General features: G+C 37.1%; 1 protein-coding gene across 1 annotated transcript in view; it reads right to left on the reverse strand.

Moving 5' to 3' along the window:
• PELI1 (pellino E3 ubiquitin protein ligase 1) overlaps positions 1 to 26,932 on the reverse strand; it is a 49,261-nt gene that overhangs the window by 17,644 nt on the left and 4,685 nt on the right. The gene's annotated exons all lie outside the window — the stretch shown is intronic.

Genomic DNA, 26,932 nt, shown 5'->3' on the forward strand with positions numbered 1-26,932 from the left:
GTCTGACCCCATATATTCAGTCCTACCCCAAGGTGATCTAGCACAAAGAATATGAAATAGCACCATTAATTCTACATGAGACTTGAAAAACATGATAAAGAAAAACTTGCTAAGATATTAATAAGGCTGTTTTCTATAATATCTATTACTTTGAAGCTTTGCTTGATCCTTGAAAACTAAGCATGCTGTTCTTCAGCAGGGACCTTCCCAAGTTAAATTTTTAAAATAAATATATTCTGGAATAGTGTTGTTTTTTGTGTGGGCAAGGAAAACATGAATAATTAGCCATAAAAATATATTTCTTAGAAATAGTCTCATTAATTTGACTGATACAACATTCTAATCATTTGTTCTTTAAAGGCCAGTGAAATACAATTGTTTTCTTATCAAGTCTTTGCAAGGAAGACTCTGCACAATATGTAATTGTCAGTTTTACCTTAAGAAGGAAATCTGGGAAACCAATCTTTGTCCAAAATGCTCCCTCAACATAACACTTTTCTTTTTTTTTTTACATTGCACACAGCCTTTTTGCTTGCTTACTACATACTAAACCCAAGTACAAGATTCCTGTCCTGAAAAACAGAAAGAAGCAAAACAAACACTAAGCAAGGGACAAAACAGATCTTAGGAAGATGTTTACATAATCTTTTGAACACTCCTATTTTGGCGGGCAAGTGAGCAGGCATAAGGGGTGCTGGGAAAAAAAGGAAAATGTTTTAAAACATGAAAATGTTATAAAGCTTCTTTATGGTGAAAAATATAATGTGGATTGCATATATTATCTCTGATGAAACAGATTTCCATCTACACTAGAGTTCTCCTGTGGTTGATTTCAAAAGGATGACTCAAACAGAAGGAACTGTTTTCTTATATTTGTGGTAGAGCCATTTTATGAGACCAATTTAGCTGATGATTGGAGGGAGGTAAACTTAGAGCAGCTGCTTGATAAGAATGAAAAATTAATCACCTTCTTCCTTCTTTTGCAACCAGCAGGATTAATAAGCAGGATTTTTCCATGAAAGGAGAGGAGGGATAGGAGAAATAATGGTGTCAGCTGTAGGAGTATGAGGTTACTACTTTACTTTCTGTCGGTGTCTTCTGGCTTCTGAGTATAGCACTGAAGGAAGTGAAGGCCATGTTCCCCTTCTCAGGATACAGGGCATCCCCTGGACAAACTCCCAGCCTCCCCTTTTAAGGTGGCCAAATGACATGTTGATGTTCCATCAGCTACAGGGATAACGTATTTTCATCCTGATGGGAAAGCAATGAACATCTTTCCCACAGACAGTATTTGTTCCTCTAAACTAGGGTTTCTCAGCCTTGGCACTACTGACAAAATTTTGACATGGGGGCAGGGGGCTGGCCTGTGCATTTTAAGAAGTTCAACAGCACCCCTGGTTGTAATGATCAAAAATGTCTCACCTTCCCACACTCCATCCCCTAACTTCCTCTCCATTCTTCTTCACCCTCAGAGCCACTGAGAACAAACGGGATAACAATTTTTTTTTCAGAGGGGAATTTCCCATACTTTTGGTATAATGCTTGGTACATATCAAGGTATTTAATAAACATGTGCTTACTACCATAATCATACTGATGTCTTAAAAGGTTATTACTAAGCCTTGTGATAGTGAAGGCAATGGCTTTGAAGCTGCAGTTTCAGTATTTTATTAGACTTGAAAAGAGTGGCTGGGAGTGAGAATGGGAGAACTATCATCTTACCTTGATGGTGATTAATTATTAATATTTCTGTGCATTTAAAATATTTTAGTATTGCAGCAACCTCTCTCAAGTGGTTGAAGGGACTGGAGTTGGGGTGGCCAAAGAAGTAGCTATAAGGCCAGTGCTGGGTAGCCTGACATTTAGAGAAAGGCTAATCTGTGGACGCCAGATAAGGAAATATCTTCTTGACCTAGGGGACCCATACCTAGAGAAACTAGAAGTAGGCTTTGGAAAGCACAGGGGAATGCTTTTAAATCAAAAGGCGTATCAATTTGAATCAAACTTAGATTAAGGTCTATTTTGTACTTGCACAGAATGTTAATTAGCAAAGTGCTTTCTCATAAGATTATTTTATTTGACCTTCACAATAGCCATGTGAATTAGGTAGGAAAGTCTTATTAACTCCATTTTCCAGACAGGGAACAGAAGGGCCAATGACTGGTTCAAGGCCACACAGGTAATATTTGGCAGAGCTAGCTGAAACCCATATATTAATTAAGCATACATTATTTAACTCATTTAATTTCTATCACAACTATATCAAGTATAATCATTTATCCTCATTTGATAAATGGGAAGACTGACACTCCTAGAAGTTAAGTAGTCCAGGTTTTTTGATACCACTAATCACATCCCAAACAAGGTTGGGTGGGGCTGACTCCTAAATAAGAGTAAGAGACCCTATTATGGGGCCATTTAGGGGAGAGACTAAAAAGTATAATAAACTCTAGACAAGTTATACTCCAGCATACACTAGTCACAACTATGCAATTATGACTAGGGCTTTTTGAGATTTGAAACTTTGTCACTTCCTCAGTGCTCACTGTATCTGTCAACCCTGTTTCCTGGTAGTGACCAACAATAAAAACATCAGTAAATAGTGGACTTTGCATGCTTATTTTAAAAATGAGGAGGGGAGAAAGGAACCCAAGGGGAAAGGCAGGGTATTACACTAAGACAAATTCCTGGCACCACCAGGAAGAAAAAAACATGTATTAGAAGAGAGTCCAGATAGCCTAGGGACAGAAGCCTTCATGCACTCCCAGAAAAGTGACAGCCAAGAGAAAACTGCAGGGCAGTATTCCTGACTGGGGAAGGGGGTTTAAATACAACCTTGCCACCCCATTCCAAAATGATCACTTAATTCCCCACGTCTAGAAAATGTGTTTTAAAAGACACAACTAAGGACTCAAACATTTTTACTGTCTCTGCCCATACTTGGCCTGTATTTAACTCTTTTAGACTACCAAAGTTCCTAAAATGATAATATACTTCTCAGACAGCAAGACTAGAAATTCCCCTAGATTTAACCACTAAAGTCTCAAAGAAAATACTGCAGAATGCAGCAAATTCAGTGGGATTAGATAGCTACTTGGAACATAAAACATCTGATAAAAGTATACTCATTGGAAATTCTGTAGTTTTCTAAAGTCAGCATCCAACACTGGCAGGCTACCCTTTTTTCATAGTGTCCAGCACTTCCTGGGTTTTGTCTCCGTGCCAAGCACTGTTCTAAATACTTTACATGTATCAACTGATTTAATCCCAGAACAACCTTATGAGGTAGGAACTATTATATTCCTTGTTTAATAGATAAGAAAACCAAGGTTACAACTCAAACTCTAGCTAGTACTCTGGAACTGCTGAAACAACTGAGTTTCAGATGAAAAGTTAAAAAAAGAAAAAAGGGCAGCGGTTAAGACTCCACGCTCCAAATGCAGGGGGCCTGGGTTTGATCCCTGGTCAGGGAACTAGATCCTACAGGCATGCCGCAACTAAGAGTTCCCATGCCACAACTAAGGAGCCGGTGAGCTGCAACTAAGGAGCCCGCTTGTTGCAACTAAGACCCAGTGCAACCAAATAAATAAAATTAAATGAAAAGTTCATGGGAGGTGGGGAAGAAAGAATTACATTGGGAAACTAAACAACAAACAAGAAAATCCCCCAACTCTTTTCCTACTATAATGTATTAAAGAGTGAGAGTTTACATAAATGCTATAGTCCTAATATGGGATAAACTTCTATAATATTGACTATTTAAATTTTCTTAGTAATTCAATTTTAAAGCTAAGCTTAAAAGTCCCTTGGATAAAATTTAAATTTGAAAAAAATGAATAAAATGGATTTTTCTCAACCACTTTAAATCTATACCAACCTATAAAATTAAAAATGGAACATGGAGTCCATGTTCCACAAAAAGTATTGTGCAATGATTATTTTTGGTTAGATTACTCTAGAATAATCTGGGTTTTCTCTAGTCCTTATTTTTATTAAAACACTGACCAGGGACTTCCCTGGTGGCACAGTGGATAAGAATCTGCACTCCCAATTCAGGGGGCAGGGTTCAATCCCTGGTCAGGGAACTAGATCCCACATGCATGCTGCAACTAAAAGTTCGCATGCCACAACTAAGGAGCCCATGTGCTACAACTAAGGAGCCAGCAAGCCGCAACTAAGACTCAGTGCAACCAAATAAATAAATAAATATTCTTTAAAAAAAAAAAAAAAAAAACACTGACCAAATTACACACATTTTAAAAAGGCAACAACAATAGCCTCAAAGTACCTCCCCCAAGATACTTATTAATTATAAAGGAGAAAACAGTAACTTCACAGTGGGAGAAACCTTGGAGACACCATCTTAACTAACTGATCAAGGTTAACATTATCTGTAATAAAACACTTTGATAGCATGTATTCCCTGATTATGACTCACTAAAGCCACATCACTTCGGTGGTTATGTTGCCAAAAAATGTATAACCTGGATCTAATCAGGAGAACACATGAGACGAACCCAAATTGACAGACATTCTACAAAATAACTATCAGTACTCAAAGTGCCAAAGTCATGAAAAACAAGGGAAGACTAAGAAACTCCCAGATTGGAGATTAAGGAGATGCAACAACTACGTGGGATATGGGATCAGGAATTGGATCCTGGAACAGAAAAAGGACATTAGTAGAAAACTGGCATTTGAATATGTCCTATAGTTTAGTGAACAATATTGTACCAATGTTAATTTCCTGGTTTTGATAAATATACTCTGGTTATATAGATTGTCAACATTAGAGGAAGCTGAGTAAAGGGTATACGTAAACTCACTGCATTATTTTTCCAATTTCTCTGTAAGGCTAAAATTATTTCAAAATAAAAATTAAAAACAAAAAGACAATAAAAATAGAAAACAAAATAGCCCTCCAAATTTAATAAAAATTTAAAAACAAAAAATTTAATTAAAAAAATGAATTCATGGGCTTCCCTGGTGGCGCAGTGGTTGAGAGTCCGCCTGCCGATGCAGGGGACACGGGTTCGTGCCCCGGTCCGGGAGGATCCTACATGCCACGGAGCGGCTGGGCCCGTGAGCCATGGCTGCTGAGCCTGCGCGTCCGGAGCCTGTGCTCCGCAACGGGAGAGGCCACAACAGGGAAAGACCCGTGTACCGCAAAATAAACAAACAAAAAAATGTAAATAAGTTATGTACTTATCACATAACTAACTGCCCTGTTGGAAAACTCACCTCAACAAACTGCTGTTGGAAATTAAAGTTAAAAAAAAAAATGAATTCATGATTCAAAGTTTGCTTCCTTTCAGCCCTCTCACAACCTAAAGGTTCAAGATTTCCATTTATGCTGGCCCTGTCAAGTCACAGTGTGTGGTCTCATGTTCTTTCTCTGATGTGAAACTGCCCCATCCACAGCCTCTTTGGTGAAGAAAGTTGTTACTACACAAGTGTGGCCACTCATTGGACTGAGTGATACCTGAACAAAAGTGATGCATACTGATCTGAATTTGGCAGAATCATGCTTCACAGGTTTTTCTTTTTTAAAAAGTTATGACATAAGGGCAATTTACTATTGAATGCTCTAGGTGGCAACATTAGAAAACACTTTGTATATGGAATTATATCATAGCTTCTGAATTAATGCTCTACACTGAAACCTCTAACAGTATTTGAATTTGAGTTCTAGCCACGTACACACATTAATCCTGGTCTTAAAAAGTTTATGAAAGGGGACAGAAAGGGGAGCTGGAAGAAAGAAGAGTTGGGAAGCATCAGCCCTGGGTAATTTTGACAGATTTCATTTAAAATAAAATTTTGAAAATTTTATTTTAAAGAAATAAAAAGTCAAATGCTTTCCTGAATTATTCACTAATTATTTCATTATGATACTCTTTTCTTCAAACTAAAAGAGAGACTTGTGAAGGACTAAGCTATGACTGCCTAGGGCCAACCCTGAGAACTCTGGCCCTTGACAGTCATGAGGGCTCTATTAATGGTCCTTCACGAATTCTCAAACCTACAAACCAGTCCTGTAACACATAATCTTCCATCTAAAAAATGGAGGCAATATTTTCCACACCTCATAGGATTTGTCACCAGAACTGAATGCAAACAACAGAGCTGCACGGAGATTTGTATGTTGGGTCATCTGCCTGATTCACTCACAAAATATCCAAGTCACAGAATTTTCAGTCTCTGAAAATTATTCAAACTGTGAGAGTTAAGCCAGTGATTTTCAAGGTTCCAATGCCATGTTAAAAACAAAAAATCAAGTCCTTGTTACACGTATTTCGTTAGGCATACAGAGTTGGTCTTGGTAATAACTGTTACCGTATGGTGACGCTGCCTCATCACTTAATGTTTAACTATTTCCTCAGAGATGCATCTTCAGTTCTCAGTAACTAAACAAATGTTTATAATCTGTTCTTTGTAGGTAACTTTGATACCATGTAGGAAGTTCTAATTTTCTACTGCTCATAATATATAACAGACCCTGAAATATAATCAGAAGCCTCAAAGATCATTGCAATTAGTTTCAAGGTTGAATGCTATACAAGTGACTGATTCTCAACAGTGGAAAAAACTACATCTAAATCAAGTAAGATTTAGTATATGTATTTCTTGCTCTTACAGGGAAGTTAACTCTTTTATAGTTTCACAATTCCATTATAAGCTCTATTAAAAAGGAGTAGGACGGCTTCCCTGGTGGTGCAGTGGTTGAGGGTCCGCCTGCCGATACAGGGGACACGGGTTCGTGCCCCGGTCCGGGAAGATCCCACATGCCGCAGAGCGGCTGGGCCCGTGAGCCATGGCCGCTGAGCCTGCACATCTGGAGCCTGTGCTCCGCAGCGGGACAGGCCACAACAGTGAGAGGTCCGCATACCGCAAAAAAAAAAAAAAAAAAAGGAGTAGGAAAAGAAAAATGTAGTTGAAAATTCAAATTACAAATGAATCTCCGGTATTTTTTCTAACAGTAAAATCAGCTACCCATAGAGAGAAGTCATTGTTAAAAGATGACAACTATTATAATCTCACTAATGAACAAAAGTTTCATGTTATGAGTTTTAATTTTTATTTGGTTCATGAAAAGTTCTCAAAAGTAACAGCAGCTGATCTTTCTTTGACCAAATCATAATGTTTTCCCCATAAATTTTTATAACAGTAATTTAGAGACATTGTGTGTGGGAGCCTAAGAACATCTATTTTTTAGCAGAGTGAATATTTTAAATCACTCAGTATGGTATTCCTATTTAACTCTTTATTAGGAAAATAATACATACATATAGCTTGGATATTTCTACAAATTTCCTCTTTCCACTCTGATTATTGTCATAGTATCAGATTACAAATACCCCAATTAGGTAACTTATGATCAAATTTTCCTCCTAATTTGCAACTTTTCTCTTGTCGCTGACTTGTTGTATACATACACAAGAGAATGAATACTTCCCCCTCATGAATAGATTACAAAATTTGATAAAAAATAAACACATATTACTGGGCAGCATGTCAGTATTCTAGCAAACATTCAGTTTTTCATGAATTTTCAATTTTAAAAATCTTAGTTATACCTTTTCTTTTAATGAAAATAAAATGCTTCAGAAAAGAACACTGCTGGGAACTTATAACTGTTCATCTTTTAGCAGAAAGAGCCTTACTCGCCGCTCCCCCACAATCAATCATCAGATCTAAAATTATTAAATCTCTTCCTACCACATCAGAGAAGAACAACAAAACATTCAGGTAGAGACATTACCTAAATTTCTTATAAAGCAAGACTCTCAATATTTCCAAAAATTCTTTATAAATTTTCCCTACCTTATAAAAATGTTTAAATAGTAAACTGTAGTTATCTCAAAGACCTAGATCTCTTTGAGAGGACCTCAGGAGATTTATGGTCAAAAAAAACTAGATTCTGAATAAGCTGTCAACAGCTAACCAAAGTACAATGACAGCACCATCATTCTGGCTACCAAACGATTTCCTTCAGAGAGCAACGTAATTCTCAAATTTAACAATTCAAAAGAAAACAATGGACAACACTGAGTTCCAAAGCATGTTAAAAACTAAATACTGTAGCTTGGATTGGGAAAATACTGCAAATGAAGAGTTTTCAGTTTTCTGCTGACCAACAGTCAAAAGGCAATAAACCCCTGTAGTTATTTGCCTTACGCTTTCTTAAAGACTAATAAGAGGTTAAGATTAATAGTCTAAACCTCCCTAAAAACACAAAATCCTTGGAGCCTGAGATTTATTCAACCCTTTTTCTAAGAGGGAAGGAAATATAATTTATACATAACATACTTCTAAAACTGAATGTGAAAAAAAATGTGAAAGAATTAAATATAAACCATCTGATAATTCAAATCATTCCTTTTACAACCCTACCTTTAACCCGAAGTACTGACAATGTGACACTTAAAATTAAGCCACAGAACACCTACCTCTTTATTCCATCACTATTATCACAAGTTGGATAAACAACCTTCTCACCAGAGGATAAAATCCAGATAGTACTAAAGCATCTTCCAATTACACTTGGAATCACACACAGAATAGCAGTGTGCTCAGTGTTTTCATTTAAGCACCTTCATAATATATGTGGGTGGGCCTGTGTTATGCAAAATAGGTAAACACTATATAATTCTAGATTCTATTGGCTGAATTGGGAATTCACTTCTCCTCCCTCCTCCCTAAGGAAGTCTGTGTCCCAAAAGGGAAGAAACGGAAGTAAGAGGAAAGCGCGGAACAATTTTTAACACTGGCTGAATTTCAAGTTATGGAATAAGGTACCTCAAAAGGGAGTATTCTATTTCTTAAAAGGCTGACTGAATTAACCACATAAATGCTCTCTAAAAATGTCAGAAGGGCTTCCCTGGTGGCGCAGTGGTTGAGAGTCCGCCTGCCGATGCAGGGGACACGGGTTCGTGCCCCGGTCCGGGAGGATCCTACATGCCACGGAGCGGCTGGGCCCGTGAGCCATGGCTGCTGAGCCTGCGCGTCGGGAGCCTGTGCTCCGCAACGGGAGAGGCCACAACAGTGAGAGGCCCGCATACTGCAAAAAAATAAAAAATAAAAAAAATTTTAAAAATGTCAGAAATATAACTAAGATACTGAACTACGTTTTCATGATAAGAGTAATAGCCTATTTTAACAGATTTAGTATAATACTCAATCTGTTAAGAAAGAAACACTCCATTTACAAAAACTGAAGAATCAATACCACTCATATGTAAAGAAAGAGTAAGTACCCTTTTAGAACTATTAAATGAAGCAGATCTTCTTGGTTTTGTTATAAAAAACTACATTATCCCAGGCATAAGAACAGGTGAACATTCAGTCATATTTTTAATTGATCATGCTTGTCTATTTCCAGCTTTATACTTTAAAATAGATTCACTGGGTGTTCATAAACATGGAGAAATGATAGCAGTACCCAGAGGGAGTTGGGATTGTACAAGTTTCACCAAATAGCTACTGAAGGCACCTGACTTACTGACTTAAGCTGCTTTTAGATCATCCTACTCATAAGTTTCATTTGAGGAGTTACTGCCTGCTTCTCCCAATTCCCCTGTACCTTTTCTTAAGAAATGTGTTTCCTTATGGTGAAGGGTTATACATGTAACTTGTATATTCCTCTACACAGCCAAAGGTGAACCTGTTTTGTGCTTAATTACACTTAAGATTTTTTTAAGCATGCTAAATTAAGTCACAAAGCAAATTCTGCTCCATACCTGTTCAATAAGCTGCATATGCAAACCATCTATACTCTTCACCCACTAAACTGTTGTTCAGCTTGAGTCTAGGGGGCGTATGCTCTTTCACAAAAATACTTTTGGTAGCCCTAGGTCTAATAATATCTTGTCACAAAATGAACCCTCTTCTAGCTTAGAGCTACAAGTCTACTTCTGTTGCTACCCAGCATTCCATAACTGTGTCACATCCCCTGAAGCTATTCTTGTGTAAATCTGCATACTGTTTCTTTTGCTCATTCTGCTGGCAGCAGGCCCACTTAGGTTACTGTATAGTAAGTCTGCTCAGGTAGTCTGCTTATGTCCAATGTAGATACATGCTCAGTTCAGGAAACCTATTTGTAAAAATGATCTGGGCATATTCTAACATTTTGCTATTTGGTGATCCTGCCATATCATGTGCTTCTAGGCTGATGAAACTGCTCAAGAAGCCAGACATGACAGGTCCAATACTTATACTAAACAGAATGTAGTTGTTATTGACTATGCCTTAAACTTGATTCCACAACAAAACCTGAGGACCTGCCATTCTTTAGACCAATATATTGACCTCAGTTTTGGGAGTGTATTTCTTGCTCAACTCCTAAGGCAGTCAATATATCAATAGCTCATATACTATCATAATGACTTACCTTAATGATTAAAAACAGAGCATTAAGAGTATAAAAATTCCTTACATATTTCAAGCTCTGTGTTTATACCAAATAACCTCCTGAAGGAATATATTTTTCTTAAAGAGCTCTAAGAAGACATTAAGGACAAAACCTCCCTATTTACTAAGTGAGTATGATGAGCAATTTTTAAATGGGACAAAGACCCATATTCATAAGGGAAAAGGGCTAGAATTAAATTTTTAAGCTTTTTTTTCCGAATTTGAATTGACTAGTTACCTTTTTTTTTTTTTCTTTTCACATGCGATTTATTTACAATGATGTCTTATTAAATAACATCATGGAAGCCAGTCAAATACAAAAATAAAACATTAAGTAGCTTTGTTGGCTGGTAGGAATCAAAGTTACCAAACTCTGGCAGATGGACCTTAATCTCAATGACCTTTCCCCCACTCTTCTTCCATATCTGCCTTGGCTTACAGGGTCAAACTTCCTTGTCTTCACCTACAATATCTGAACTTCTGGCACTTATCTCAGTTGGGCTCAGAGACGAACAAAAAACTTTCAGTACCCTGAAAACTTTAAAAAATCAATCCAGAAGAAAACTAAACAAAACAAAGTGTACTTACCTCACAATTTCTATGCCTTTTTCAGATGTTTCTTTTCTCATGTCCTATTTTTCTTATGTGTTGTAGTTTAGGTTTTGATTTTATCTTTGGACACAACTGACCTCTGAGAGCTTGCTTCTCCCCTAATGATCTCTGAATACTTCTGAGGATGCAATCAAGGACTCATTCCTCCTAGTCCCTTTACCTCTAGCCACACCCACAGCAGGCTTATAAATTATTTCATCCTTTAGTTCCACCTCACCGGTGACAGCTATGTCATGTTCCTCTAACCCATAAGGCAAATTCACATAGATGGCCTTGGCTATTCCACAATAAGCGTTTACTGAATATCTACATGTGCCCAGTTTTTTACTTGCCAAATGCATCTAACTCTCATCCTTCTGAGGCCTAAGATTTTTCAACAAAGCATGTCTTCTTTGTTTAGGGGCAGGAAGAAGAAGAAGAAAAACATCACTGGTATTACTGTATCATATAACCACTTATTAAAGCTGGAAAGAACCCTAACAAATATCCTATCAGCTTACTCAATTTTCAATTCCCTCATTTTATAGATGAGGAAAATCTATAATCAGAGAGGGTAAGGTATTTGATTAAGTCATAGGACTAAGTAGTGGAGCCAGCTAATAGACCTTTTGACTTCTGTTAGGTTGTTTCATTAGTTTTGGAGGCAATACTACAAACACTAAAGAACAGAGCAGGCAGCTAACAAGTAACTCATACCTTGTACCATAGTATTATCACATGAGATGGCCAAGTATTTACCTTTAGCTCTATTCTTTGCTGTGTGTTGTTACTTTATACCATAAAGAAAAAGCTGAAAATTAGACAAATAAAAGTTTGATGATGTGCATACCATGGAGATTTGTTTCTTTTTGCTCACCAGATGGGTAATGCCTCCCCTAACTGGTCACACTCCCACTTTGTCGGCTTTGCTAACCTGGAAGTCTCCCTAAACAAACCAAAGAAATCTAGATATCAAAAGCACTGCATCAGATAACCCACAGAATGGTATATATCTATATCCAGGTACAGATATATAAAGAACTCTCGTAATTAAATAATAAAAATATAAATAATCCAACTAAAATTTGGTAAGGGAATCTGAAAAAAGACTTCTCCAAAGACATACAAATGACCAATGACTACAGGAAAAAAAAAAAGGCTCAACATCAATAGCCATTAGGGAAAGGTAAATCAAAACCATAATGAGATACCATTTCACACCCACTAGGATGGCTATTATCCATAAAAGAAATATTGTTGACGATGTGGAAAATGCAAAATCAAAATTACTGCTGGTAGGAAAGTAAAAAGTGCAGTCACTTTGGAAAACAGTCTGGCAATTCCTCAAGAGATTAAACACAAGGTTATCATATGACCCAGGAATTCCACTCCTAGGTATACGTTCAAGAGAAATGAAAACATATGTCCAAAGACTTGTGCACGAATGTTCATAGTAGGATTATTCTTAATAGCCAAAAAGTGGAAACAACCCAAATGTCCATCAACTGATGAATGGATAAATAAAACGTGGCACATCCATACAACTGAATGTTATTTGGCAATAAAAAGGAATAATATACTAATACATGCTACAACATGGATGAACTTTGAAAACATTATGCTAAGAGAAAGAAGGCAACCACAAAGGATTACATATTACAATTCCATTTATTTGAAATGTCCAGAGTAGTCAAATCCAGAGACAGAAAGTATAATTAGTGGTTGCCTAGGGATGGGATGGGGGTGTGGCTGGGAAGGGGTGATGGCTAAATGCTATAGGGTTTCTTTTTCAGGTGATGAAAATGTTCCAAAATCGATTGTGAAGATGGTTGCACAACTCCATGACTATACTAAAACCACTGAAGTATACATTTTACGTTGGTTAAACTGTATGGTATATAAATTACATCTCAATGAAGCTATTATAGTAACAAAGAGAGAAAGAAAGCATTACCACATTAAAAAAAGCAAACAAAAAAATCTGCCATAAACTCAAGATCACTGGATGCTGGCATGCACCTGGAATTCAAATACTGATCTTGAACTTGCTATTTCCTGAACCATAGAAACTGAGGGAAACAATCATTTGAATGTTCTACAAGATATACAAGTTTTCACAAACAGAGCTGAAGTCTTTCCCAAACCAACTGCTTTTTGTACCAGAAATCTCAAAATTCACAATTAGGCCTGGAATTTCTAATTTCACATTCTGTTTCAATCTACCTTTAATTGTAGACACAGGTTTTTTGGCTTTTTTTTTGGTTTGGTTTTGCTGACATCTTACATCACCTTCAGCGAGTGTGAGTAACAGGTGTTTCCTCTAACACCAACCAACTCATCAATTCTCTGACACCAACTGGGTGTCCAAGAATTCAATTTAATTCTGACACTATCTACCTGGAGTAAGCTCAGATCCCACAAGTTAAAGGACTCAGTCCTACAGAAGGGCCCCATTTCAGACGCCAGCTGCAAATCCCAGGCAACCCTTAATTCTGCTATAAATTGGGGGTTCCCATGACTACCTCTTCATGCTCCATAATTTACTAGAATTGCTCACACAACTCAGGAAAACACTTAACGTTTACCAGTTTATTATGCAGGGAAGTATTATTTAAATATTTAAAGTATTAAACAGCTTATAGTCTTATTTGGCTAAATAGCTGAAAATAGTTAGAAAATTAATATCTAGGTTACCAGATGATGGTATCTCTCCACAACAGGATTATGAAGAGCCACCCTTCTCTCAATATTCTAGATTCCATTAAATGCTTATTGATGATTTCTTCTACTAACAACAGCAATTATGGGCTTCCTTGCACTTTAATCAACTTAGATGTCTGATAATTTTCAAACTGAGGCCTGTGGTCTCCTTACTCTTACACCTAGAGTCACATCTAGAGTCTAATAATGCAATTACTAATCCAACATATTATTGAGCATTCACTACAATGCCAGAAGCAATAGGAGTATTCAAACTAATGCAAAAGGTATGATTCCCTATACTACCTCTCATTTACTTATAGTTATGAAAAAAAAGGTGTAAATCAGTCAGTCCAACCCAAATCAGTAAAGGACAGGTACCACATTAAAACAAAAGACAATAGATAAGGTAAGACTTCAAAGAAAAGTGTTACCACTTTGGTGGAAGAGGACCCAGGGAAAGCTTCATAGAAAGAGGGGTATTTGAGTTGGGCCTTGGGAGACAGTCTAGATTCTGATAAGTGGGGAAAAGGCATTTCAGGTGGGAGAAACAACTTGCATCAAGATTAAAAAAGGCAAGCGGAAAAAATGTATTGTGTGCTCAGGAAAGGGTAGGTTCCCAGGAGTGAAGGGTTTGGTTAGGAGACCAATAAACAGTAAGCCTGGAAATCAGAGACCATGTAACCTTCTGTAAGCTCAGTGACTGTATCAGCAAGCATTGATAAATGTTTAATAACTGAATGAGATGGAGCTGAAAGGTAAAGAAGTGCCCGATATAGTGGGCCTTAAGAATCTGGGTAGAGATTGAACTTTACTCTGGAGTTAGTCCAAAGTCTTTAAATAAAGCTTTCAGAAAAGGAAGAAAACAAATTTGTATTACCTACTATGTAGCTGGTAAGAACTTTACATTTGTTAAACTCAATCTTTACAACTGTTTTGACAGATGAGAAAATCAGGCAAAATAATTTGCTCAAGGTCATTTAGAAACTAAGTGGCAAAAGCTGACATTTGAGTTTAAACACACACCCTGTCTACCATTCTACACAGCAAAAGTCAACCAATCAATCAAGCCAGGGCCAAAAGATGTCTGGCCACAACGTCTAGGATAAAAATAACATATTATGTCAAATTAAATTTTTTAGTCTGCTTATTACTACATTATGGTAAAATGGGTTTTTGCCAAATTTGGTTAGAATGTTGGGATAGTCTAACCCAAAATATAGGCTGTAGTAGACACATAAAATTCATTTTGGGCATTCTTGGGAAGTCATCTCAAAGAAACAGTTATCTTTCCAAACAGATTAAACTGATATAAGAAAAGTTAATCTGAAGAGGGAAATATATGCCAATTCATTAAGATGAAATGGATGATGTAAGCCATAGAAAGCCCACAAGGACACAAGCAGCATGGCTCCTTTTCTAATCACTGATTCTCCTCACAATTTTTTACCGTTTATTTATGAAAATCTATATTGATGAATACAGAAGGCTGGTGTGCGCTCCCTCAGCATTTGTGTATGTTAATATTCAATTTCTCCCAGAGGTAAAGCTCTTTCCCCAAGGAAGGCAGGAGACCCTTGGGGTCACCACATAGGGATGGATTTGTACCTTTCCTTTTTCTCAGGTTGATGGATCAAGAACAGATTAATAATGTGGCTCTCTCCCTAAGTGAGATCAGTTGCATACATGTTTCTGGAAGGCAAGTATGTAAATAAAAGTACGAAGCTGTATATAAAGCTGAAAGATGCTTATTAAACTTTTTAAAACTAGCCAGGCCAAACTGATCAAAAGGAATCTGTTTGATGTTGGATATGGTTTTCATATTTTTAGGTACTGAGAACCAGGACAAACCTGACCAAGGATCAGTTTACCTATAAGAATGAGAAGCTGGGTGGGGTAGATTGGAAGGAAACTAAAGAAATCACTCATCCGTTATGATAAAATTAGAGAAAACACCTTTTCCCCCTAGAATTCTTCTGAGATTTCCTACTTTAACCATATAATGGTCTTATAAGCAAATAAAGTTACACACTATACACGTCTATGCTTTTAAAACTAAGCAATCAGATTTGTAAATGTACTTTTTAAAAGTACCGTATACATTTTTTTTTTTTTTTTTTTTTTTTGCGGTACGCGGGCCTCTCACTGTTGTGGCCTCTCCCGTTGCGGAGCACAGGCTCCGGATGCGCAGGCTCAGCAGCCATGGCTCACAGGCCCAGCCGCTCCGCGGCATGTGGGATCTTCCCAGACCGGGGCACGAACCCGTGTCCCCTGCATCGGCAAGCGGACTCTCAACCACTGCGCCACCAGGGAAGCTCCCACACATATCTTTGAATTTCATACAGCTTACAATTCTTAAAGAGGATCTCCTCTATCAATATTTTCACCTATTAACATTTGTCAAAGCACTGAGTTTTATGTGCGTTAACATGATTATTTTTCATAATAGAAATAAAACTTAATTAACATATTGCTCTTTCTCTTTGAAGGCCCTGACATAGACAAGAAATTGCTATTTGGATATGTAAGTTTGGAGGGCCTTTGGAGTTTTTTGGTTTTGTTTTTACCTTTGACTATATAGCATTTGTTCTATCACTGTTTACTGAGCCAAGTATCTACAAATAGCAAAGCTTTCTATTCATTCCACTAAATCAATTAGGTTATTCACACATTTATTGAACACTTGCCAAAAAGCCCTTTTTTTTCGGTAGCAATAAAAAGCAACCTTATAATAAAGGTGTATTTTGTTTTGGGAAAAAAAAAAGCCAGGGTTCTCAAATTCATATTCCAACTCTTGCTTCACTTGCCTTCAATATTGTGTAGGTGGAGGAAAGAAACCAAGACATTCAGAACAAAATGTGAAGGGAAATTTTTAGACAGCAATAAATGGTGAAAATGACTTCAACTTACTGTCAGAACAATCCTTTGTAGAGAAACATAAATGTAGGCACTTTAATATACCCCTGACATTCAATGAAAAAAATACTAGGCACACAATACCACAGATTCAGATCTTATTTGTTTAAACTAATTTGGGCTCTTTTTCATATAATTCAATAAGCTGCAATTATAATCATTCAAATAGGCTTTGTCTAATTGTTCTTTTTAAGACTTAAAGACTTAAATTCTTAATAACTCATGAAATATATTATTCCCTTTTTTATTATAAAAATGTTCTTCAGTAAATATTCAGACTATTTATAAATTTTCTAAGACCACTCATTTAATGTCACACTGTACTGTGGAAAATCCACTTTAAATGAACCATCCTATATTTGTAAAATGCACTAACACCTATATAAAAACCATGTAAATAAATACATTGCTGATTCTAGAAGATGTAGAATACAGTCTACAATTGGTAATATTGCTGATCCATATACCGTTACAGGGATTTCTTTAATAATGACTCTAATGTTAGAACATTAATTTAGCACCCCCTAAGGCAATGTACTACTAAGTTTTTATTCAAATCATTGATTACCTACAGAGAAACAATGTAATTTTTGTTAGAAATGATTCTCAACTAGTATTTATACTAGGAAGAGTTACTGTGGTGGCTGAAATAGAAAGCTCCCCAGTTGATGTGCCCCAATAAGCTCCATTACTTCAATTTTTAAGTTTTAAACCATGTGTCTTTTAAACCCATTGTAATTCAAATACTTTCCAACTTCTTCCCAAGTATAAAGTGCCATGGCTGTCCCTCTCTATGTCATATATAACACACGTTTTTGACAAAAATGAAACTGAATATATAATAAATGCTCAGTAAACAGTAACTTTTAATGTTATCCCTATTAACCTGTAAAAAAATTCTGTTAATGTTTCAAGACCCATTTGATATTCCTTCTCCAATCAGGAAATCTTTCCTCATCACCTAAACTCTTATCCTTATATCCAGCTTTGCATTACAGTTATGTATGACCTTGTGCTATCTCCTATTAAAGCTGAAAACTCCCCCAAGAGAAAGAGTGTTTTGCTCATTTTGCAGCACTTAATAATAAAGGAAAAGATGATGTTAAATATACATTTACATTTTAATTTTAATTTTGGTGGATACAGCATAAATATTTCTGGGGTGTCAAGAAATTTAAAAGCAAAAAACTAAAATTTCCTAGAGACTATAGAATATTAAAACCTTATGGGGATGGAGTACTCATTCATATACATATTAATGTAACATAAGAACTAGAAGCAGATCGCTAAATGATTATATTAGAGACTGAAATGTAAATATCATTTGCCACTTCATTTCATATTTTTGATATTAAAAAGCAAGAAAAACCCTACAGTGGGTATCTTATTTTTTCAGTAAGAACCAAGTTTTCATTTTCAGACTAAAATCAGTCATAGAAATCAATATGTAATGTCTTTACTAGTGTCCTTTATCGCCCCGTACTCCACCTCCTCTCACCAAGGCCCTCAGTGTCCAGGAGAGAATATTCGATTTTATGGTTCTTTATGAAGTTCTTGGTCCAAGAGCCCAGTCTGCTTAAGGCATTAAAGTAGTGTTAACCTAGAAAAAGATGTTAATCCAAAAAGACATTGCCCTATATCACAAGAACTAGCTATCAACAAACTGGATTAGGAAAATTAGTAGTATGGTATTTGTTAACATAGCACCAAATTTTAAATTTTGATACATTCTCAAAGCTCTTCAGAGGTGAAAAGTCTAGCAATTCAGGTGAAAAGTCTAGCAATTCCCATTTACATACTGCTTTAAACAGTAATTTGGAAGTGAAATTATACAAATTCCAAATTAGCGCTAAATACTAAATTTAAAAAAATCAAACTGGTCTTTGAGTGCTAACTCTTAAAATGGAAAAGATACTATAAAATACATCTATTTTCCACTGCCCAAAAAAACATTCACTCTTCTGGTGATATAATGATATCTTCATTCCCTTATTGTAAATACATATAGCTTATGTGTGTTTGGTGTAGTTGACTACACCCTCAAACTCGATAGCTGGGTACATGGCTCTGTCCCAGACAATCCAAACTTCACATTCCCTTGGCTACAAGGGAAGTGGGCTACTATGAGCCCATGAGATGCAGTGAGACTTTTGCTGGGACTTCTAGGAAAAAGATGGTTAATCTTTCTAGATACCCATGACTAAGGATTTAGGGGCTGAAGGAACTGAAGTTATCTTTTGCTTATGTAGGGCTGGAGAACAAAGCTAACACTGAGGAAGCAGTGCCAAGAAACATACAGAAATTGAGTCTTGATGACATTATTTGAGCCTTGGGTGGAGCCATTCTTGATGCCACACCTATCCTGGACCAGTTTACACAAACCATAATAAATCTCCTTCCCCCGCCCCCCGGGCTCACCCCTACTTAAGCCAGTTTAAATGGAGTTTTCTGTCAAAATAGAGTCTTAGCTGATATAACAACTATTTTAAGTGTTCTCCAATAATAAATACACTAGGTCATAGAATTCCGTTTCAGAAACAAGGTAAAAACAGACTCTTCCCCATAGATGATTCTGGTTTTTCAAAATCCACTCTCCTTCTCAAGAACCCCCCATCACCTGCTAAGTTCAAAAACCAAGAAAGACTTTATATCTTCTGCCTTTATACTGTCTTAATACAAAAAAAAAAATTTTTTTTTGCCGCAAAGGAATAAGAATAAAAAATCAACAATGGAAAAAAGAAATAAGTAATTGGGGGTAGGGGGGAAGTAAATCCTCTATAGAAACTGTAAATAGTATCCAGATGTGCTTTTTACTAAACAGTTAAATGAGAGTCAGAGACTAAATCTTATAAAATTAAGCAGATTCAACTACATCTAGAATCTAATACAAAGATATAATGCTAAAATCAAAGTTCTTATTTGAAAATCAGCTGATAAAATTAAAATTCAAAGACAAATTCCTTGGGAAATTGAAATGTCTTAGACTTCTGAAAACAGACAAATCACTACATAATTTCAAAAGAGGTAATAGTTAATCAAAATCATAAAAATTATTGATTTTAGGGCTTCCCTGGTGGCGCAGTGGTTGAGAGTCCGCCTGCCGATGCAGGGGACACGGGTTCATGCCCCAGTCAGGGAAGATCCCACATGCCACGGAGCGGCTAGGTCCGTGAGCCATGGCCGCTGAGCCTGCGCATCCGGAGCCTGTGCTCCGCAACGGGAGAGGCCACAACAGTGAGAGGCCCGCATACCGCAAAAAAAAAAAAAAAAAAAAGATTTTAAGCATATTATGTGGATACAACATGCTGTTGAGCCCCCAAGTCATTCTGAAAATTTTAGCTAAAGAGGATTTAATAGAGTAAGTAAATGACAACTGAAGTCACTTAAGAGTAATACAGAATTAGTACTTCCATTTTCTAGGGATTTTCATGACTTAGCTGCTAACAAGAAAGGGAAAAAAAACAAAAAATACACATGGAACAAAATGGAATTAAGATGTATATTGTGCTTCTCATATCTTACTGAAGTGAAATTTTACCTGCATATTTTAGATCTTCTACATTTTAAACACCAGGTGTGTTTGCTGGAATGAATTACAATACTCTTAGGATCACGACGAGACCATTAATTTGGAGTCCGTGTGCAAAAGGATGAGATAAATTCTTATTAGTTGAGATGAAGTAAAATAGAGTGGTTAAGGGAGTTCTGGGGTCAGACTGTCTATGTTGACTCTTGGCACTGTCATTTAATAGGTGTGAGACTTGGACCAACTGTACTGAGGTTCAGTTTCCTCTCTTGTAAACCTGAGATAATAATAAGTAATAATCTTAACATGTACGCAGTGCTTATCATAAGTGCCAGGCATTTTTCAAAGACTTTTACATATTAATTCTTTAACTCCTTCTTAGGAGATATTAATGTTCTTAGGAGATAAATAATAATAACTCTTGAGATTCCCATTAGTTTGACTTGGAACCTGAGAATCTGAGTTACCTTTGAGACATCCATGGGAAACAATTATACGTACAAGTCTGGAGCTTGGGATGGAAATATAAACCTGGAAATCTTCTAAAAAAGAAATTACCTAGGAAGAGTACAGAATAAGAGAAGAGAAACTAAGACTAACCCTTGGATTTCCCTGGTGGCGCAGTGGTTAAGAATCCGTCTGCCAATGCAGGGGACACAGGTTCGAGCCCTGGTCTGGAAAGATCCCACATGCCGTGAAGCAACTAAACCCTGTGCGTCACAACTTCTGAGCTTGCACTCTAGAGCCCACAAGCCACAACTACTGAGCCCGTGTGCTGCAACTACTGAAGCCCGCGTGCCTAGAGCCTGTGCTCCGCAACAAGAGAGGCCACCACAATGAGAAGCCCGCACACCGCAATGAAGAGTAGCCCCCGCTCGCCACAACTAGAGAAAGCCCGCACGCAGCAACGAAGACCCAACACAGCCAAAAAATAAATAAAAAAAAAAAAGACCAAGCCTTGTGGAATTCAAAAATTTAGGGTTCTGCAAGAACAGCAGCAGCTTCTGAAAGAGATTAAAAAAGCAACAGCATTAAGGTGTTGGTGTGAGGTATATGGTGTCCTGGAAGTGAAGAAGAATGTCTCAAAAAGTAGGAAGTAGCAACAATGTCAAATGTTGCTGAGAGGTCAGGTAAGATAAATACTGGAGAAGTGTCATTGGATTTAGCAATATGGAGATAATAAGTGATCTTCTGAATCAAGAGACTTTCTTATCCTGAATCATACTGCTTCTCCTTTCTGATATACTTATTAAAAATAATATTAAAAAATCATTTTTGTGTAGTAGATAATAAAAATCAAACCAATTAAAATTTAACTGGGGATAAATAAGTCCTCAGAATTTACAAGTCCTGTGATAAAGACTTACATGTAAGTACATTCAAAGATTTAAATGAAGCCCACAACCTCTAAGTTGTATCACTGTGATCAATGAATTATCTCTTGACTCAGATTGTTTTCCGACAATTTTACTTCATGGAGAGTTTTTCCATTTGACAATTCTTTAGAATTTAGCCATGATGACTCAGGGCACCGAGATGCTATGAAGGAGCTTTCAATTTAAGAAGTAGGAGGAGAATGAGGGGGCATATTGAATCATTAACAGCCTATTCAGTTTTGAAAACTACGAAATCCTTTTTGGAAGCCATTTTAAAACACAGCTTCAAGAGGCAAAAGCCTTAAAAAACTGGTCTTTTAAGAGCTCAACTATATGCAGATAAACTGGCGTGCCATTTCTACAAGAGATACAATCAAGAAGCTTCAGCAGGGGCTTCCCTGGTGGCGCAGTGGTTGGGAGTCCACCTGTCGATGCAGGGGACACGGGGTTCGTGCCCCGGTCCGGGAGAATCCCACATGCCGCGGAGCGGCTGGGCCGGTGAGCCATTCGCCGCTGAGCCTGCGCGTCCGGAGCCCGTGCTGCGCAACAGGAGAGGCCACGGCAGCGGGAGGCCCGCGTACCGAAAAAAAACCCGAAGCTTCAGCAAAATGGGATTTACTTTTTGTTGAGGAAGTGTTGTTGGTGATGAAATTTTAAAAAGGTAGTCCACCTCAAAATTAATAACTCCTTCAGTGAACTGACAGGACTAATTCAGAGACTGAATCATTCCATTTTAAACGAAAATTACAGTAAAGCAATAAGTAAATTTGAAAAGCTTTCAGATACATGAAGTCCATCTATAGGGCTGTGGTTCCTAATTAGAAGCAGCCAGAACTTTATAAAAGAGACACATTTCACACGTTTTCTCATGAATGATAAACTTAACTTTGTAAGTTGGATGTTTTGGTCCTTTGGTAAGTTTTAAAGTATGGTAGTGAGGGACAATTCGGAAAAAAATCCATTATGTTAACTGTAGTCTAAAATTAAAGAAAATCAGCTTTGAGTGTTTCCAGTACATGCAGTTCATTAACTCTGGCGTAAACCCCCAGGAACATGAAGTACTGTGGATAGTATCTGCCAAGAACCAGGAGTACAACACTAAAGTTTTGAAGAACCACACACCTTCAATTGTTTTCGTTTATTGTTAAAAAATAAAATTAAACTTAATTGTGCCTTCTGAAGATTAAGCCAACTGACATGTTGAACACTACAACTAGCAAAAAATCAGGGTCACTCACCTCATATTTCATTCTACAGAAGGAAGAAGTTATAAATGACTTCACCATGTTACTGATCTTTTTCTCCTTTCCTCTCGACTGTCAAAAAGCAGCTCAACATGAGTCTAGACACAGTTTTTCCCCCAAGGCCATTTATGATTAACTATTATTACAGTGATGATGAAGTCCCTGATTGTTTGACATTTGAAAGATAACAACATACACCAAGAGCTGAAAACAGCTTTTGAAATTCCACTAGGCTAGTTTAAGTATAGATTCTGGATAGATGCAGGATTAACTTATGAGGCTTTCAAATCAATGAGTTTATTACTGTTTCCTACATTACTGAGTTCAAAAAGTATTCCATCCTATAGGTCAGTTAGTGCCAGCTAATACAATATACCATCCCTCCACCAGAATACACACCAAAAATAGCACAAGATAAAAAGAAGCTAAGTACATAAGACACAAATAGGAAAAGTGTTACACTTGCCATCTACATGTCACTTCTTTTAGGCCCTTAATTCATTCCAAGCCCTCTTTATAAATATAAAAAATGGCAGACAAATGTAGAAAACACTGTATAAGAGCAATGGACACTACTAAAGCTGGCGAAGGAAGATAAACAGAGCCAGTGAGAGTGATGGAGAGATGAGCATGAGAGAGATGAAGTGAGAGAGGCAGGGATGTGGAATATGAGTATTTTCAATGCACAAGGTGAAAGAAATAACCTAGAACCTGATGCTGCAACCATCTACAGAGCTTAAGTAATAGACTGAATTTCCATATAATTCTTAACTACTGTTAATCATCATCATCATCAATTCCAAGATGAAGTACAGGCTTTATCATGGTCATAATGTTTAAATCAACATGAAATATAACATCCCTTTTGCAAAGCAACTTATTTTCTTAAAATGGAAGGTGTATTATCATTACTATTCTCTACTTCATCTATAAGTTTGAGTCTAGCTCATTAGGTCACGGACACTTAAATAGATTCAAGTTACAAGAATTATCTATCCGTGGTCATGTTTACTATTTTGTGAGAACCGATTTTTTTCTTTCCTTCCTTCTCTTGCTCCCTCCCCACTCTTTCTCTTCCTCCTCCCTCAGAAGTTATTTATTCCACAAAAATGGAAATGAAAAACAGATTAATAATCCTACCACCAAATCAAAAGACTGAAAGCTATTTCTAAAATGAGCCACACATAAGTACAGTCACCACTTTAGAATTTCAAAGTCCTTTCTGAAAAACTACCACCATTTTTATTTTACAGATGAACCAAAGATAGCTTTTTAAAGACTTTCAGAGTTAGTGGAAAGCCCAGAAATTAAACATGGGCTCTGTGTTCCATGCTCATAGGTTAGTGTTTAAAACCTATTAAATAATCCAGCCTAGCAGCTCAATCCTAATAGTATGTGCAGTATATGAAGAAAGGGTCTGGCTATCTACCTATCTATCTATCCACCAAAGGGACAAAAACTCTTGAGTGAATTAAAGAACTAGATTCCTAGCAATTTTCTGAAAAATAGGAAGCTTTGTTAAAGTATTCCTTTTACAGTTATATACTTATATGCTTAGTGGTCACTTTTTGCAATCTATTATGTAATAACATTTCACAAATTCTACTTAACCCATTATATTCTACACATTATTGGTTAAAGAAAATATTGTGCCTTCCCAGTACGCATAATTAACTAGAAAAAGGATGTTTTCTTTATTCAGTGTTATCAGTAGAGTAAAAACCACTGAAATACGTTTAGTTTCTCAAGTTGGAAAACTTATTCTTATAAAAAAAATGAACTAGTATAAAAGTATTCAAAACTAGTAATCTCTACATGTACATTGCCCCCCCCCCTTTTTTTTTTTTTTTTTGCAGTACGCGGGCCTCTCACTGCCGTGGCCTCTCCCGTTGTGGAGCACAGGCTCCAGACGCGCAGGCTCAGGGCCATGGCCCACGGGCCTAGCCGGTCCGCGGCATGTGGGATCTTCCCGGACCGGGGCACGAACCCATGTCCCCTGCATCGGCAGGCGGACCCTCAACCACTGTGCCACCAGAGAAGCCCTACATTGCCCTTTAAGTAGAAGATTTAAAAAACCCATATTTATGGAAGATTTTTTCTGGGGGTGGGGCTTTCAAACATTTGGAGGATGAGGACTGATTTTTCTATAATTTTAATAAAGATTTAAAAAGAGGGACTTCCCTGGTGCCGCAGTGGTTAAGAACCCGCCTGCCAATGCAGGGGACACAGGTTCAAGCCCTGGTCCGGGAAGATCCCACATGCCGCGGAGCAACTAAGCCCGTGCGCCACAACTAGTAAGCCTGCGGGCCACAACTACTGAGACTGCGTGCTGCAACTACTGAAGCCCGTGAGCCTAGAGCTCGTGCTCTGCAACAACAAGCCACTGCAGTGAGAAGCCCACGCACCGCAACGAAGAGCAGCCCCCACTCACCGCAACCAGAGAAAGCCCGCACGCAGCAACGGAGACCTAACGCAGCCAAAAATAAAATAAAGTTATTTAAAAAAAAAGATTTAAAGAGAGTTCTTTATGGGAAATCAGAATGTTCTTGAAAAAATTACTAATCTGAGATTTGAAGCATGAATACAAGAAGACTTGAAAGCCAGATTCCTAACACTAAACGTGTGCTAGTCTTTCAATTCCCAAGTGTATGCCATTGCAACAAGAAAGTTATACAATTTCATTACAACGATAAATGCCATCTCTTCAGTCTTGGATGCATGACACAAAGGAAACTTATCAGCAATGACTGTTTTGAATACTTAAGAAATATGCATGGTCTTGTATGTATATGGTATGTGTTTTAATGTATGAGACAGAACTTAAATATCCAAATGAGTATAGTCTCTTCCATATTAGTCACTCTCACAGGTTATATCCTTACTTTAAATGATGCTACAATTGTCCAGAACATTATTAAAATTCCTTTTTAGTCTATGGGTGGATCTGATTTTCAGAAACAGTAATGGCCTTCTCAGAGTAGATGTGACACTTACAAACAGCCTGAAGTTATTTCCTATTTTCTTTCTGTCAAAATCCTTTCTGAGTCATATCTGATAAATAAGGTATCATGTGGCTAATACCTCCCTTTTCCTTAAAAACAAGGCGGAAATAGAAAGTAATGAGCTCTGTTCATGAGTGGCTCTTAAACTGGCTTAGAAAGCAATTTAAAAAAAAAAAGAACCAAAAAAATTTGAGTAATGCTAGTATTGTTGAAATAAGTGTAGAGCTTCCAGGGGGACTAAACTAGACTTACTTTAGATAAGTGTATAAAATAAATATCTTTACCTTAAAGGAAGGATGGACAACCAAGTCCTATACCATCTAGTCTCCTCTACCCTTCCTTTATATTTGACTATCCCCTGCTATTCTCTCTCACTCTAACCCAGACACACTGGTTTTCTTATAATTTCTTGCATTCCAATCAAGCTCCAATCTCAGGGCCACTGTACTCACTGTTCCCTCCACCTGGAACGTCCTGCCCTAAGATTACCTGCAAGGCTTTACTCCCTCACCTCCTTCAGGTCTTTACTCAAATAACTATCACTTTCTCACTCTCATCCCATACTCACATCCCACATATTCCCTCTGCCCCCTTTCTGCTTTATTTGTGTGTGTAAAACTTAATTATGGAATTTTTCAAACATACACAAAAGTAGAGAGAATATAAGAAATCTCATGTATCCATTATCTAGTTTCAAAAATTTTTTGATATAGGGCCAATATTGTTTCATCTATGCTCCTCTCCCCCACAAATTATTTTAAAGTAAAAAAAAATCCAGATATCATATTTTAATTCATAAATATACCTCCAAAAGGTAAGGACTCTTGTTTTAAAACCATAAAATATTACTACACCCTAAAAAATTGACAATTCCTTTTTATTAAAAAGCCATCAATGTCCAAATTTCCCAAATTTTTCATCAATGTCCTTTTACAGTTAGTTTGCTCAAAGCAGGATCTAAGGTCCACACAATACATTTGGTGGATATGCCCCTTTAGTTGCTTTTAATCTTATATCCCCCCTCCCATTTCTTGTTATTTATTCTTTAAAGAAACCAGGTCATTTGTCATTAAAACACAAAATATTTTACCTTTTTATTGTCTGTGTCTTGTTATTAGAATGTAAACACCATAAGGCAGAGATTTTAGTCTGTGTGATAGCAGCATC

Source organism: Mesoplodon densirostris, chromosome 14, assembly GCF_025265405.1.
Source record: "Mesoplodon densirostris isolate mMesDen1 chromosome 14, mMesDen1 primary haplotype, whole genome shotgun sequence".
NCBI lineage: Eukaryota > Metazoa > Chordata > Mammalia > Artiodactyla > Ziphiidae > Mesoplodon > Mesoplodon densirostris.